General features: G+C 39.9%; 1 long non-coding RNA gene across 1 annotated transcript; it reads left to right on the top strand.

The window, feature by feature from the left end:
* Positions 1-1,213: 1,213 nt before the first annotated feature.
* On the top strand, positions 1,214-6,982 carry LOC142104568 (uncharacterized). The gene is made up of 2 exons (XR_012679602.1): positions 1,214-1,335; positions 4,907-6,982. It is a non-coding gene; the product is annotated as an uncharacterized LOC142104568 (long non-coding RNA).
* The last annotated feature ends 461 nt before the right edge of the window (positions 6,983-7,443 follow it).

The raw sequence follows: 7,443 nt of genomic DNA, 5'->3' as shown, positions 1-7,443 counted from the left end.
CATCCTATAACATCACCCAACACTACATCACACTAATTACATCATTACCAATCTGACACAGGTACCTGATCTATATACACATCCTGTTATCCTCAGTATCTCCATCCTATAACATCACCCAACACTACATCACACTAATTACATCATTACCAATCTGACACAGGTACCTGAGCTATATACACATCCTGTTATCCTCAGTATCTCCATCCTATAACACCACCCAACACTACATAACACTAATTACATCATTACCAATCTGACACAGGTACCTGATCTATATACACATCCTGTTATCCTCAGTATCTCCATCCTATAACACCACCCAACACTACATCACACTAATTACATCTATACCATTCTGACACAGGTACCTGATCTATATACACATCCTGTTATCCTCAGTATCTCATCCTATAACACCACCCAACACTACAACACACTAATTACATCATTACCAATCTGACACAGATACCTGATCTATATACACATCCTGTTATCCTCAGTATCTCCATCCTATAACACCACCCAACACCACATCACACTAATTACATCATTACCAATCTGACACAGGTGCCTGAGCTATATACACATCCTGTTATAATCAGTATCTCCATCCTATAACATCACCCAACACTACATCACACTAATTACATCATTACTGTGAGAGATATACATTTTATGAACTTCTTAAAGTAATGCATTTTGTATAATTACTGATGAAAGAATAGTCTTTTCTCTACGAACTTTGCCTCACATTCTTATCTTTTCTTCAACATGTCTCTTCTCAAGAATGTGCACATCCAGCAAGTTTGGCACCAGGAGCCCACGACCCCCACTTGAGGCCTACGTGACTGTGATAAGACATCTGCTCTACATCATGCCCACAAACTGCTGACATGGACAAGTTGCCTTGAGAAACCTTGCATTCCTTATCTCTCTTTTTCTGTGAAACTATGTATAAATAAAACTACTCTGACTTAGGGCTGGTCAGAACCAGATACATTTTCAGCCTAACATCTGAAGTTGTCTGTTTTCTCTATCGATCGATACCCACAAGGTATAGCAGCTGGAGTTCAGGAGAAAGGACCCGTTTAGGTCATCTCTGACAGTTTCAGTGGGGGCTCGCCGCCGGGATCTCCAATACATCAGACCTCCCGACAACGGGGTTCTCCCTTTCCAGACAGACAGACGTTAATCCAGCTGGTGAGCAAAAAGCTTTATTTTTGCTCTTAGAGCTGTCTCTGTGGAGGGGGAATTATCCCAGCTCGAGGGTACTGCAGTCTGATTGACGGAGATCCCTGAACTCTGGCAACAGATACTATTAAGAGTATCAAGGTACTTGTGTGTAATCTGTCTTGTATTGTTACATGTATTGATATATTGTCTTCTCTATGCCATACACCTGATACATATATGCACATGAATAACACCACAGAACTCAGTCAGATCACACAGTTGACCCTGCAAATAATCTTGATTGTATACGTGATTGTGTTTTTTTGTTGGATTTTAGTAAAAGTAGTCAGGAACATTCAGAAAGGCAGACCAGCTGCAACCTTGTTGTAAAGCAAGACAGGAACAAATAAAAGTTTTCTCATTCAAAATATATTGGACCATAAGGTAATCCCAGTGTGGGAAATAAAGGGTCCAAGACAGGAGAGAAATCCGAAAAGTACGGGGATCTAGACCCCATAAAGTATATGCGAAAGCATAAAGGCAAGGATTTCATAAAAGGGATGAGAAAACTGTTCAAAGCTGCAGGGGTGTCTGAGAACGGTACATTAAAAGTTCCATTTTTGAAACAACTAATTAAAGACAATGAGAAAGCACTGAAAGAAAAAGGTTATTTTGACAGATGTGTTGCATGGTGTAAAATGTCAGAAGAATTAGAGAATGACAATGATTGCTGTGATATGTTACAGTTAACAAATTTAAGTGACACTGATGAAATAGAAAATGTATCACAAGCTAAATGATATAATGACTAAAACAATGAATCAAGTAGGTTGTGTACTAAAAATGTATGTTTAAATGCTGCGCAGCTGAAGAGTGAGATGTGCCCCTCCCTTATTCTGTGTAAAAGATTTCAGTGTGTTGAGATAAGAAGCACTCTGTGTTTTTTTGTTATCTGACAATGTATGTAACATTGATAAAATGGTTCTTCCAAGTATGTTTCTATTTTTCAATAGGAAAATATGTCCTGAGTGCTGATTAATATTAGCATGTTGAAGCTAATGTGTATTTAATCTAATGCTGGGACTTGTAGTTCCACAGCAGTAGGCTGGAAGATAGCAGTTAATTTTTCTTTCTCTGTATGTGAGTTTTATCTCCTTCTTACTGTGTGTGAGAGAGATCCGTGTTTGTCTGTCTTGACCGTTTTACAAGAGACATGTTTCAAGGTTGAAAAAGCTGTACAGTTGTAAATGTAATGTTTTTGAAGAGATGCAAAAGAAGTTTTAAAGTCTTTGGTCCGTCACAAGACTGTAAATAATGTACAATATCACTATTACTGGTTTCAGAACAAAGTTGGCTGGGGTCCAACAAGCCGTTTCTATATTTGAACAAAGTAATTTTTTTTATTTTTTTTTTGAGAAAAATAGCTTTCTCTTTAATGAAGTTGAGAATTGTGGGAGTGAGCTTTACATGGAGAGATATTACAAGCTGTTTTTATCTGTGTAAAATGGCGCTGATAAATGTTCTCAGAAATCAGGAGGGTTTGTTATGCCCATAAAGAAATGTTACAAGATAAAATGTTGTCTATGAGCGAGAATTGTGAATATATATTTGTACTTTACACATGGAAATCACAGAATCTGGAAATATGTGTGAATATTTGGTTTACAAAGAGATGATGAGAAAGGAGTGGCTTTGAACACTCGACCAGGTCTCGTCACTTTGACATTCCCTGTTTGTGATATTGGGGACTGCCTCTTTGAGGAAATCAGTTTTTCATTGCATGGAACGCATAGCGTCACAGTTAAGCTACAAAGAGAAACTTTTAAGCAAGTGTCGTATTAGCAGCTGTTCAACGTGAATTAATAACAGTTACTGTAATTACTAGTGAATAAATGTTAATCTTTATGCAAAGGTTTTTTTCTTCACAGATCTCCAGAAAAAAAGACCATTTAGGCAATCCAGATTGCATTGATCCAACTTCCAATGAATAGAAGTTGCAATATGTTTTGGTCAACAGCTGAACAAAAAGCAGCTTTTGAGCTAATCAAAGATTTAATCACAAGCGCCCCAGCCCTTGGGCTCCCCAACTATGAGCTTCCCTTTAATTTGTTCTGCCATGAACAAAAAGGATATGCCCATGGGGTGTTAACGCAGGACCATGGGGGCAAACAAAGACCACTAGCATACTACTCCCAGAAGCTAGATTCTGTCATAATAGGAGCCCCAACATGTATAAAAGCAGTAGCAGCAGCCGCTTTATTGTTACAAAAAGTTGCAGACATAGTGCTGGATCACCCTCTCACCATTCAGGTACCACACTCAGTCATGGAAATACTGAATCAAGCCAGAACAAAACACATCTCAGTGGCTAGATTAACTAAATATGAAGTAGCACTACTGACACCCTCAAACGTTACACTAAAAAGATGCACAGTTTTAAATCCAGCAACATTGTTCCCAAGTTGCATGGATATAAAAGAGGGGAGTAACAGTAGAGATACTACAGACACAGACAGTAACACTATAGATACCGCAGACAGTATAGAAAGTGATGCTGAAGACACACAATATAGAGAGTGTTGAGACTGTGACAAAGCAGGAAACACAACTAAAAAAATTTTCTCTGTGATCATGACTGTCTAGCCTTAATGGATCTGGAAACTAAACCTCCCGGGGATGTTAAAGAGACATCTTTTAGCAACCCTGATTTACTCCTGTTTGTAGATGGGTCTAGGTACTATGAGGAGGGCTCTCCCAAAACAGGTTATGCAGTTACAACAGAAACAGACATTGTACTCCAGCAACCCCTCCCACCAAGTCAATCTGCACAACAAGCTGAATTAGAAGCACTTATAAGTGCATGTCAGTATGCAGAAGGGAGAACAGCTAACATTTACTCTGACTCCAGATATGCCTTTGGGGTTGCACATGACTATCGAAGTATTTGGAAGAACAGACACTTTATGGCCTCTAACGGTAAACCCATTAAAAATGCAGAAATCATTTTGAGGTTGTTTGCTGCATTAGAACTGCCCAAGGAAGTGGCAGTCATAAAGGTAAAAGCACACACCAGAGAGCAGACTATGGAAGTAAGAGGAAACAGACTAGCAGACCAGGCTGCAAGAGCTGCAGCAGACTTACCGCTAGTACAACACTATTTAGTGTCCACAACACCCTCCACCCTCCCTATAGATCTGGAAATGCTAAAAATCCTACAAAAGCAAGCAGCAGTATCTGAAAGAGAGGAGTGGAAAAAGAGGGGGGCGGAACACATAGAGGGCATATGGGCCACAACAGACAGACACTGTCTCCCTAGAGTCCTTTTTCCTACACTGGCTGCTCTAGTGCATGGGCCTTCCCATGTCTCAAAAGACGCAATAATTAACTCGGTATTCAGACACTGGATCGCGCCAGGCTTCAGCACAGCTGCCAGTAATCTGGTAAAGGCCTGCGCCATCTGTAACACACACAACCCTGGTCACACAGTAACAGTACCTCCCAGGGTGACACTGGCTGCAATGCCTTCCCCTCGCCCTATACTCAGTCAGGACAACACCTAATAAGAAACACAGGCTAAGCCCCTATGAAATACTGTTTGGGGGGCCGCCAAAGACAGGGTGTTATTTTCCACAATCTCTAGTGAAACACCAAGGTGAACTGACTAGTTATGTGAAAGAACTACAGAAGTCCCTCACTAACATACATTCTCGAGTTTTCTCTTCAATCCCAGATCCAGAGGATTGCACTGGAACACATGCCCTGGTGCCAGGAGATTACGTCTTCGTAAAAAGACACGTGAGGAGGTCTCTGGAACCACGATTTGAGGGGCCATATCAAGTTCTGTTGACTACACCCACTTCTGTGAAACTTGAAGGAAAGGATCCTTGGATCCACGCCAGCCACTGCAAAAAGGCTACGGTGACCCAGGAAAAACCATGAAGGGGAGTAAGGTCCTTTAAAATATTGTTTCAATAAGGGAATAGAATCCAATAGGGCTATAAATGAGTCAATATGGACCCCATATGGCCAAATACGCATTAGTTACCAAAATAAGAGTTTCCCTTTAGGGTCCGTCCCTAAATCACGCTGTCAAGTTATAGTGAATTTCACCCAATCTTATTTATCACACTGTAATTCTGAATGCAACCAAACAGTGAAGATGAAACCCGGAAAAGGTACTATTTTTTCAAAGAGCCAGGAGTGTATAAAATGTCAATATGATAGATATAATCTCACCTGGAACGGCACACTGCCTGCCTTTGACAATGACAGAGCAGAAAATGACACTTCATGTCACTTAGGACAACAGGTATCTACATATTGCCTGTTTTATGATATCCCCTACCTTTTACCAGATGATGTTTATTATGTGTGTGGACGCAATGCCTACAGGTGGCTCCCCCCAAATTCCATAGGGGTATGCTACTTGGCCAGATTGGTTCCTGAATTCTATGTCATGACCCATGATGACCTCAGAGGAGTATTCAGGAATAAAAAGGACCATAGGCTTGAGAAAAGGGAAATTAAGACAATAGATACTGAACACATCCCTCTCATAGCAAAGTCCAAAGGGCACAATGTGGGCATTGGATTTGGTAACATCATTTCAATAGGAACAATGGGGTACATGGCAAACTATAATATGATATTAAAGGTTGCAGGACTTTTAGATAACATAACAGAAATTTATGACAAATCCTTTAGGTATGTTGGAAAGGAACTGCAGGCGATGAAAACCCAGTTAATACAACATCAACTTGTATTAGACTACATCACTGCTCAGTCAGGAGGGTACTGTTTAACCCTAGAAACAGAATACGGAATACATTGTTGTAACTTTGTAACAAATGACACTGATAATCCAGAAGAAGTAATAGACAGGTACATGACAGAAGCTAAAGAAATGAAGGAGAATTTCAGGAAAGAGAATTTTGACCCCGATACGGTTAATGATGGCTGGTGGACATCAGCCTTCTCATGGTTAAATCCTAGCAATTGGGGCAAAGGTATTTTCGCATGGATTTCAGGCATTTTAATATGGATAGCTAAGATATTCGCTTTATTGTTGTTGCTATATGTCATTTTTAAACTAAGCTTATGTTTTTTCCAATGCTGTTTGAAAAGGTGCAAAAATGATCTCACGCTGAATAAAAAGTCTTTTAAAAGACATGTAAAGCCCAAACCGGTATCAGAGGTTTATCTTGTCCTCTCTGAGCTTTAAGGCTCTTTTGTACTCTCCCCCCCTCAGTCTTTCCCATTTTCTTTTTTTATTATTTTTAAGAATTAGGTGTACATGAACCATAGACCTGATTGAATGTATCTTTACCATCCTCTAAGGGCCTATTAGAGGTTCCATTGAATTGAATGAAGTAGGTCGGGTGCAGGAGTGCTTCATGCACACCAAAAGGATAGGCAGGGTAATTATAAAAATGATAAAAAGAGGGGTTTATGTGAGAGATATACATTTTATGAACTTCTTAAAGTAATGCATTTTGTATAATTACTGATGAAAGAATAGTCTTTTCTCTACGAACTTTGCCTCACATTCTTATCTTTTCTTCAACATGTCTCTTCTCAAGAATGTGCACATCCAGCAAGTTTGGCACCAGGAGCCCACGACCCCCACTTGAGGCCTACGTGACTGTGATAAGACATCTGCTCTACATCATGCCCACAAACTGCTGACATGGACAAGTTGCCTTGAGAAACCTTGCATTCCTTATCTCTCTTTTTCTGTGAAACTATGTATAAATAAAACTACTCTGACTTAGGGCTGGTCAGAACCAGATACATTTTCAGCCTAACATCTGAAGTTGTCTGTTTTCTCTATCGATCGATACCCACAAGGTATAGCAGCTGGAGTTCAGGAGAAAGGACCCGTTTAGGTCATCTCTGACATTACCAATCTGACACAGGTACCTGATCTATATACACATCCTGTTATCCTCAGTATCTCCATCCTATAACACCACCCAACACTACATCACACTAATTACATCATTACCAATCTGACACAGATACCTGAGCTATATACACATCCTGTTATCCTCAGTATCTCCATCCTATAACATCACCCAACACTACATCACACTAATTACATCATTACCAATCTGACACAGGTACCTGATCTATATACACATCCTGTTATCCTCAGTATCTCCATCCTATAACACCACCCAACACTACATCATACTAATTACATCATTACCAAACTGACACAGGTACCTGATCTATATACACATCCTGTTATCCTCAGTATCTCCATCC

This window comes from Mixophyes fleayi, chromosome 10 (assembly GCF_038048845.1).
Source record: "Mixophyes fleayi isolate aMixFle1 chromosome 10, aMixFle1.hap1, whole genome shotgun sequence".
Taxonomy (NCBI): Eukaryota; Metazoa; Chordata; class Amphibia; order Anura; family Limnodynastidae; genus Mixophyes; species Mixophyes fleayi.
The sequence above is the reverse complement of the archived record's forward strand: the minus strand, read 5'-3'. Positions and strand labels throughout refer to the sequence as shown.